General features: G+C 38.6%; 1 non-coding gene across 1 annotated transcript; it reads left to right on the forward strand.

Annotated features, from left to right (window-relative positions):
- The first annotated feature begins 8,077 nt into the window (after positions 1-8,077).
- Positions 8,078-8,181, forward strand: LOC130978637 (small nucleolar RNA R71). Its single transcript, XR_009086258.1, has one exon. It is a non-coding gene; the product is annotated as a small nucleolar RNA R71 (small nucleolar RNA).
- Positions 8,182-9,870: the final 1,689 nt, after the last annotated feature.

Raw genomic sequence — 9,870 nt, forward strand, 5'->3', positions numbered from 1 at the left:
CCACAGGGTAGCCACTCCATATCATCCACAGACAAATGGGCAAGCTGAAGTCTCTAACAGACAACTTAACAGAATCCTGGAATGGACTGTAATTAACCGTAGAAGGGATTGGGCAAGAAGCTTGGATGATGCTTTGTGGGCATACAGAACACCATTCAAGACTCCCATAGGAACTTCTCCATACCAGCTTGTGTATGGAAAAGCCTGTCACTTGCCAGTGGAACTGGAATATAAGGCCTACTGGGCAACCAGGTTCCTAGACCTTGATGCCAAGTTAGCTGGAGAAAAACGTTTGCTCCAGTTAAATGAGCTAGAGGAATTCAGACTCAATACTTTCGAAAATACAAAAATTTACAAGGAGAAAGCAAAAAGATGGCATGATAAGAAATTGTCATCCAGAGTCTTTGAGCCAGGACAGAAAGTTTTGCTATTTAATTCTAGGCTCAGATTATTCCCCGGGAAATTAAAATCCTGGTGGAGAAGACCATATGTGATTACAAGTGTGTCACCATATGGATATGTAGAGCTTTAGGATAATGATTCCAACAAAAAGTTTATTGTTAATGGACAGAGAGTCAAACATTATCTTGAAGGCAATTTTGAGCAAGAATGCTCAAAACTGAGACTTGATTAAAGCTCAGTAATAGTCCAGCTAAAGACAATAAAGAAGCGCTTGCTGGGAGGCAACCCAGCCATTTACAAAGTTTATTTGTTAATTAATTGATTTTTACAGGTATATGTCAATTATCTTCAAGGTAAAATAGCAATTGCTTGAGTTCACAAAGTTATAGAAGGATTCAAAGGATAAAAACAGCAAAAAAGAAGTTCACTGGTGCAAAAACACCAGTAAGAGCTGTTTTGGGCATTTAACTCCAGAAAGAAGCACCTTCTGGGTGTTCAACGCCAGATTTACAGCGTCCTGGGCGTTCAGAAAAACGCCCTGTGACAAAGGAGTTCCTGGCATTCAATGCCAGAAAGAAGTAACAGCTGGGCATTGAATGCCCAGGAGAAGCTGAACATGGGCGTTAAACGCCCAAAACATGCAGCGTTTGGGCGTTTAACGCTAGGATGGTGGGGAGGAGGTAAATTCGTTTTTATTTCACAATTTTTTAAATTTTTTACGTTTCAAATCATGATTTCTTGCATAAACATGTTACAAACTCTCATCCTTTAATTCCAAAAATTTTAATCCTAATTTCTAAAATCCCTTTTTCAAAAATATCAAATGTATCTTAATCCATAAAGATAAATCTTTTTCCAATCCAATCCAACTCTTTTTCAAATCTTTTTCAACTCATCATATCTTTTGAATTTCAAAATTGCCTCTCCCTCTATTCCTCTCCTTTCCTTTCTTTTGCTTGAGGACAAGCAAACCTCTAAGTTTGGTGTGATTTGCCATGATCACTTAGCTAAAATTCATCAAGATCATGGCACCTAAGGGAACGGGAAGAGCAAGGATGTGACTTGAAGGAACTGAAGCGTCAGAAATTATCTCTTGAAGGATCAAGCACCCCACAGAATAGAGGAACACCCACTTCCCAAAATAAAGGTTGTTGAGTCCTAATCTTTGCCGTAACTCTGTGATAACTGTTCTTATTATGAATTTACCTTAGAAGCTACATATTAGTAGTAGTAATTAGTATCTCTATTTTGACTTTATTTCCAATTAAGTTATAATTTATTTTTCTCCTCATCATCAAACATGAATAAAATAGTAGATTTTTAGAATAAAGAGGCAATTTAATTTTTTCGAGTTCTTAATAAGGAAATTCTAATTATTTATATGTGGTGGCAATACTTTTTGTCTTCTGAATAAATGCTTGAACAGTGCATATTTTTTATATTGAATTTTATGAATGTTAAAATTGTTGGCTCCTGAAAGAATGATGAACAAGAGAAATGTTATTGATAATCTAAAAAATCATGAAATTGATTCTTAAAGCAAGAAAAAGCAGTGAAAAACAAGCTTGCGAAAAAAAAAAGAAAAGAAAAGCAAAAGAGGTAGAAAAAGCCAATAGCCCTTTAAACCAAAAGGCAAGGGTGAAAAGGATCCAAGGCTTTGAGCATCAATGGATAGGAGGATCCAAGGAAATAAATACAGGCCTAAGCGGCTAAATCAAGTTGTCCCTAACCATATGCTTGTGGCATGCAGGTTGATGCTACGATTTTAGGAAATTGCACGATCGGCAAAAATTCCTTCCGGCAAGTGCACCGGTTATCGTCAAGTAAAAACTCACAATAGAGTGAGGTCGACTCCCACAAGGATTGGTTGAGTGAGCAATTCGGATTAGAAGTGTGTTCTAGTTGAGCGGAATCAAGATTTAGATGAGAATTGCGGAATGAAAAATTGGCGGGAAACGTAAATGGCAAGAAATTGAAATTGCGGAATCTTAAATTGCATGAATTAAAGAGCGAGAAGCTAAATTGCTGAAATTAAAAGGGATCGGGGTGATTGCATGAATTTAATTGCAGAATGTAAAGAGAAAGTGGTAGATCAGAAATGGGGAATTCATTGGGTTTCAGGAGATATTGAGATCTCCGAATCAAAACATTTTTTATCCCTTCCTCAACCAATGCGTTCATTGAATTTTGCTTGGCAATCTTATATGATTGGATCCCAATCCCTTGGCTCACCAATTCTCTCTAAAAACAAACAAATTCCCAATCCCTTGGTTTAAATGTTCATAAGAAGAGATGACGCTCGATCACTGATTATACCACACAGTTTCATGAACCACAATTTGGTAGGATTACATGTCACAATATCCATCCAAACCCCAATCCAATTCACTGTGAGAAAGCTTCTCTAGCATGAATCCTCCATTCCTTTCCCAAGGTTCCGAAGGATTCCAATTATGGATAGTTTCTTTCCCAAGACAACTAACCAATGGAATTAGATCGAGAAGCTTTCTAACAAAAATTCAAGAGAAAAGATTGAAGAAGAAGATAAAAACTATTATTGATTCATTGAATTACAATAGAGCTCCCTAACCCAATGAAAGGGGGTTTAGTGAGTCATAGCTCTGAATTCAATTACAAAAAGTATGAAAACTAGAAAAATGATCCAAAGTCTTTTAACTAACTTAAATTCTATCCTATTTATACACTTTCTAAATTGAGCTTCTGTTGTGTTTCTTGGGCTTTGAGGCCTTTCCCTGATTTTCTTTTGCTTTGGGTTTATGATCCATAATCCTGATGAGGCTGCTGATCCAATTCTGTAACATTCATTGAGCCAACTTAGTGATAATCAAGTAATGACACATGACTCAACAAATTGAAATTCCAGACTTATCAATTCTTCAGGCCCAATCCCATAAACCATGATATTCAATTGGGTTTCATACCAGAGTACGTTTAAGTTAATGTTTGTGCTCAAATGCTAACTTAAAACTGCAATATCTTTGGCCCAGAAACCTTTTCAAATAGTGGCGTTTAAGTTGCAGTTTAAGCTTAAACTGCAACTTAAACGCCAGACACTTCCAGTGATGCCTTTTGTGGAAGCACGTTTAAGTTCCAGTTTAAGCTTAAACTGGAACTTAAACGTTGGACAATCCTGGAGGTGGTATAACTCAAGCACGTTTAAGCTTCAGTTTAAGGTTAAACTGAAGCTTAAACGTGGAAATGGAAGAAAGCAACCCTGGAGGGTAAAGTAGTCGAACACGTTTAAGCTTCAGTTTAAGGTTAAACTGGAGCTTAAACGTGGAAATGAAGAAAGCAACCCTGGAGGAGAATTTTGGTCGAACACGTTTAAGCTCCAGTTTAAGGTTAAACTGGAGCTTAAACGTGGAAATGGCTCCCTGGTGCATTTCTCATTTCTGGCGTTTAACTTCCAGTTTAAGGTTAAACTGGAGGTTAAACGCCACTTTCAGCTTTTCCTCAGCTTTCATGATTTTGGCGTTTAAGCTCCAGTTTAAGCTTAAACTGGAGCTTAAACGCCACTGATAGTTCCCAGCATTATATGGCTTGGCAGTTTAAGTTCCAGTTTAAGCTTAAACTGGAACTTAAACTCCACATGTGATATTCAAGCTTCCTTTATTGATTTTGTTGCTTCCTTGCCTAACCTCTTCTTCCTTGAAATCATCCAAACAACTGCATCAAAGTCTTGCAAAATTTCATGAGAAATCTTCCATTCATAGCATTCAAGTAATATAACTAAAAACTCATGGAATTTGCATCAAAATCATACTGTTTGGATGGTTCATTGCTTTGTTATTCATTTAACCATTCTTGGTTACTTTAAGCTCAAGAAAATGCATAAAACAACTAAAACTAACAGAAAAATGCTAGTGAAACTAGCCTAAGATGCCTTGGCATCACAACACCAAACTTAATACTTGCTTGTCCCTAAGCAAGTCCTGAGTTATTTGAGAAGAAAGTATGAAACAGAAAGCAATTACATTGGCTATATTAGTAAGCACTTGAAGTTCATCAGAAGGGTTTTATGCAGAAAGTTGCAGCATCACTTTTTCATTCTTATCAGGTAAGATTATCACTTTTTCATTGCATCCATCAAACACTGCTATGGCCTCTTGTTATTCTTATGTCCTTGGCACTTTTCCCTTCTTTGTTTTTCTTTTTCTTAGAGCTCCTTTGCTCCTTGTTTGCTCAGTGTCATGTGTTGCACAAGCCTTTGGCATTTTCTTTTTCTTATCAGTGCACTACACATATCCACTACAGGCATTTTAGTTCACATTTCTTCTTGAGACATTGGTGCCCAGCACCTCTTTGTGTGACTAAATATTTTGTATTTAGGTTGCTCTTGATAATGGACTTTTGGTTGATAATCCCGGGTTAGTTAACCCAAGTTACCAAGTGTTGAAACACTCCTCAGAACCTATTCATCCAAGCATATCCTTAATACATAAACACCACAGGCATTTGTTTCAGAAGTTCAAACCATTGGTGCCTAGCTTATTTTCTCAATTTTTTTTGCTCTTTGGTTGCCCTTTTTCAGTGGCTTTTTCTTCTTCTTTTTCTTTCTTTTTCATGGCCAAAGACATTTATTCATCAAGATCCATAGACAGTATTCAAACTTCTACACAAAAATGATAATTCTACACTCAATTTCCAGTGATCTGACTAAACAATCAAGCATGCATACCACCACTTAATTCTACTTGATTTGTCACTAATTGAGCCAAGTTACTTTTGTTCAAACTTTTCTTTTATTTTTGGAAACAGAACAAGCATGGCAAGCATTTGTTTAAGAAGGTGAAGTTATATCCAAACATCTAGGCATTCACTTTATTCAAAGCAGTAAACCAACACTCATACTAAAAACTTCACATTCCAGAAAGATTCAACAATTACAGTTTAAACCAGAACAAGCATGCTTTTGTTTGCCTTTTAAAGAATGGTCAAGGAACAACACCACCTTGTGAAATTTCTTGTTTTCTCTTTGTTGCCAGGAAACAATTTGATTTCTCCTTCTTCTCCTAGTTGTTGCTTCATGTTCTTTCTAAGATCCTTGTTTCCTTTCCTGCAAAGAGTGATGAAGTTGCTTGCTTCTCAAGCACTTGAGTGGTTAGCTCAACTATGTATGGGCAAGTGTCTGAGTCTTAAGTTGGTGTGTGAACACCAAACTTAGTCTCCTACTTACTCCTCTGCTCTTTGAATCCTTGAATTCTCCTTGGAATGAAGTTGCTGCTAAGGAATTTAAGCATTTCTGTGATTGCTTAGAATGGTTGTTCCTTTCATATAATTCAAAGGTTGTTGTGTTCAGTTGATCTGTACGGTGGAACACCAAACTTAGAGTCACACATTCCCCTTTGAATTATTGATCCACGAATTCATTGTTTGGTGTGAAACACCAAACTTAATTCTTTGCAATGCACAGAAACTACTTCACCTTTTTATTGAAACAAATAAAAGAAACAGCAAAGGAGTATTACCTCAGGTTGGGTTGCCTCCCAACAAGCGCTTCTTTAACGTCATTAGCTTGACGGTTGTCCCTTATTAGGGTGGATTGTAGTGCTTGATGTCCTCTCCTCTCACTATGAAAACGTCCCCATTTGATTCCTTCATGATTTCCAAATGTTCCATAGAAAGAACTTTCCTGATTGTGAACACTTGAGGGAGCTGGGAAGGAATGGTTTTGAGGCCAGGTGGGATTGGCAGATAATGACTTGATATCACTTTATCTCCCGGAGAGAAACCCTCAGTGGGAATTTTCTTGTTTCTCCACCCTCTTGGCAATTTCTTTACAATTCTTCCCTCTCTCTTGAGGATTTCTTCATTGACCCTTATGCCAGGAGGATCCTTCTGAGCTGTTTCTATTGATTCTTGTGGCTTTAACTCTTGCAATTCTTGTTTGCCTTCCAAGGACTGTTTCAGAGTTTCAGCTGCTGGGTTGCTTTCCTCCAAACACAGATGGCTACTATCATCCTTAGGCTTTTCAGGTTCTGGTTCAGGCTAAGATGCAGGTTTGAAAACATGGAAAATGAGCTGTTCATCATGTATTCTCAAAATTAGCTCTCCTTGTTCTACATCTATGAGCGCTCTAGCAGTGGCTAGAAATGGCCTTCCCAGAATGATAGGGTGTAGGTAGCTTTCCTCCATGTCCAAAATGACAAAGTCTGTGGGGAAGAAATAATTTCCCACTTTCACCAGCACATTCTCAACTACCCCTTCAGCTTGCTTCTGAGTTTTGTCAGCCAGTTGTATGATTACATCAGTGGATCTCACCTCATTCAGTTGTAGCCTCTTCATAAGAGTCAGAGGCATCACATTTATGCTAGCTCCTAGATCACAGAATCCTCTGTCAATTTTTGTTTCCCCTATGATGCAGGGGATATGAAAATTTCCTGGGTCTGTTTTCTTAGAGACTATGTCCTTCTTGATGAGGGCACTGCATTCTTTGTTCATTATTACAGTTTGTCCTCCCTTCAAAACTCTTTTCTTGCTCAGCAATTTCTTCAAATACTTGATATGTGTAGGCATCTGCTGGAGAATCTCAAGAAAGGGAATATTGATATGGAGAGACTTAAATGTCTCTAAAAACCTTGAATATGTTTTCCCTTTTTCACCTCCTCCTAACCTCTGAGGAAATGGTGCTTTTGGTTGGTATGTTTCCAGCATGCCTTTATTTTGTAGTTCCTTGGCTTGCTCAGTTTCACTTTCCTGCTTAGCTTCTTCCACACCTTCCTTCAATATTTCTGGCTCCTGTTCTGAGGGTCTGATTCCTTCTTCTTCTGAGACTTCCTTCAATATGGTGATAGCCTTGCATTCTTCCCATCTCACTCCCTTTTGTTCCCCTTTAGGATTCTTTTCTGTGTCACTAGGGAACACTGCAGTTGACTTGGGGGCCTGTTGAGATAGCTCTCCTACTCGAGACTCCATCCTCTTGAGTTTTTCACCATGGTTCCTTAAGGTAGATCTCACATCATCCCTAAAGCTTTTCAACTCACTTATGTCCTGACCCATGTTTGCAAGCATTCCTTCTATCCTGTTTAATTGATCTTGAAATTGTTGGTTCGGATTAGGTTGGGCAGGTTGATTATTTTGGCCATGATATGGTGGTTGGGAGTAAGTGTTTTGTGTGGCTTGGTATGATCTTTGGTTGGAGTTTTGGTATGTGGAATTGTTATGTTGGTTGGGGTTGTAAGGTTTGTGGTTTTGTGGTTGGGTTTGCTGGTTTCCCCACCCAAAGTTTGGGTGGTTTTTCCAGCCTGGGTTGTAAGTGTTAGAATGTGGATCATATGGTTGCCTTTGTTGATTTCCCACATAGTTGGCCTCTTCCCAATCACCTCCTTCAGTGCTTACTTCCTCTTGATCTTGTGTGTGTATTGCAGCCACTTGATTTGTTTCTAATTTCCTGGTGAGCTCTGCTAGTTGCTTGGCAAACACCTTGTTTTGGGCTAGAATTGTATCAACATGGTTCAGCTCCATGACTCCCTTAGTGTTGTGTCTCTCTGAAGCATAGTAGTACTCATTCTCAGCCACTGTCTCAATCACTTCAATGGCTTCTTCCACAGTCTTTTTCCTGTTCAATGAACCTCCTGATGAATGGTCTACAGCCTTCCTTGATTCATAAGAAAGTCCATCATAGAAAATATGCAATTGCACCCAGTCATGGAACATGTCTGGTGGGCATTTCCTTGTCAAATCCTTGAACCTCTCCCATGCCTCGTAGAGAGTTTCACCATCTTGTTGTCTAAAAGTCTGAACCTCAGATCGAAGCCTATTGACCTTTTGTGGGGGGTAGAAACGTGCCAGAAACTTGCTTTCCACCTCATCCCAGGTTGTTAGGCTCCCCCTTGGGAATGATTCCAGCCACTTAGCTGCCTTGTCCCTAAGTGAAAATGGGAACAAGAGCAGTTTATAGGCATCTTCCTGGACTCCATTGGACTTCACAGTGTCGCAAATTCTCAGGAATTTTGTGAGATGTTGGTTTGGATCTTCATTAGCACTCCCACCAAATGAACAATGATTCTCCACCAGTGATATTAGCTGTGGTTTGAGTTCAAAATTGTTGGCCTGAATGGGTGGTTTCTGAATGCTGCTACCACAATTCCCAGAGGTTGGGTTTATGTATGAACCAAGAACCCTCCTCTCAGGAATGGCATTGTTTCCATCAGCTCTCTCATGGTTGTGAACTTCTCTATCCATGTTGAGATCTAGAGCTTCCTCAAAATTGTCCTCAGATTCTCCTTCGGATTCTTCTTCTCCCAGTACTCTCTTCCCTCTTGCTTCCCTTCTAAGTTTATGAAGGGTCCTCTCTGGTTCGGTATATGGATGAGTTGATGTCTCTCCTCTCCTACCTGTCATACAAGAACACAGCACAGGCAACAAACAAGTGAAATACTCTTGGTTAATGGAAGAGTATGGTTAGAGCAGTTGAGGAATTAATTCAAATAGTTAGTGAGTCAGTGAGTTAGTTGCTTGAATTTAAAGGCATAAAGAAAGAAAGCAAGTAACAGAGTGCAGAAATTAAAATTCAACAAGTAACTTGAACTGAATTAACAAAACAAGAAAAATGCTCAATCTAGTTAACTTCCAATTTGAGAATTGTCAATCGAAAACCAATCCCTGGCAACGGCGCCATAAACTTGATGCTACGATTTTAGGAAATTGCACGATCGGCAAAAATTCCTTCCGGTAAGTGCACCGGTTATCGTTAAGTAAAAACTCACAATAGAGTGAGGTCGAATCCCACAAGGATTGGTTGAGTGAGCAATTCGGATTAGAAGTGTGTTCTAGTTGAGCGGAATCAAGATTTAGATGAGAATTGCGGAATGAAAAATTGGCGGGAAACGTAAATGGCAAGAAATTGAAATTGCGGAATCTTAAATTGCATGAATTAAAGAGCGAGAAGCTAAATTGCTGAAATTAAAAAGGGATCGGGGTGATTGCATGAATTTAATTGCAGAATGTAAAGAGAAAGTGGTAGATCAGAAATGGGGAATTCATTGGGTTTCAGGAGATATTGAGATCTCCGAATCAAAACATTTTTTATCCCTTCCTCAACCAATGCGTTCATTAAATTTCGCTTGGCAATCTTATATGATTGGATCCCAATCCCTTGGCTCACCAATTCTCTCTAAAAACAAACAAATTCCCAATCCCTTGGTTTAAATGTTCATAAGAAGAGATGACGCTCGATCACTGATTATACCACACAGTTTCGTGAACCACAATTTGGTAGGATTACATGTCACAATATCCATCCAAACCCCAATCCAATTCACTGTGAGAAAGCTTCTCTAGCATGAATCCTCCATTCCTTTCCCAAGGTTCCGAAGGATTCCAATTATGGATAGTTTCTTTCCCAAGACAACTAACCAATGGAATTAGATTGAGAAGCTTTCTAACAAAAATTCAATAGAAAAGATTGAAGAAGAAGATAAAAACTATTATTGATTCATTGAATTA

The sequence above is a fragment of the Arachis stenosperma genome, chromosome 4, assembly GCF_014773155.1.
Source record: "Arachis stenosperma cultivar V10309 chromosome 4, arast.V10309.gnm1.PFL2, whole genome shotgun sequence".
Classification (NCBI taxonomy): domain Eukaryota; kingdom Viridiplantae; phylum Streptophyta; class Magnoliopsida; order Fabales; family Fabaceae; genus Arachis; species Arachis stenosperma.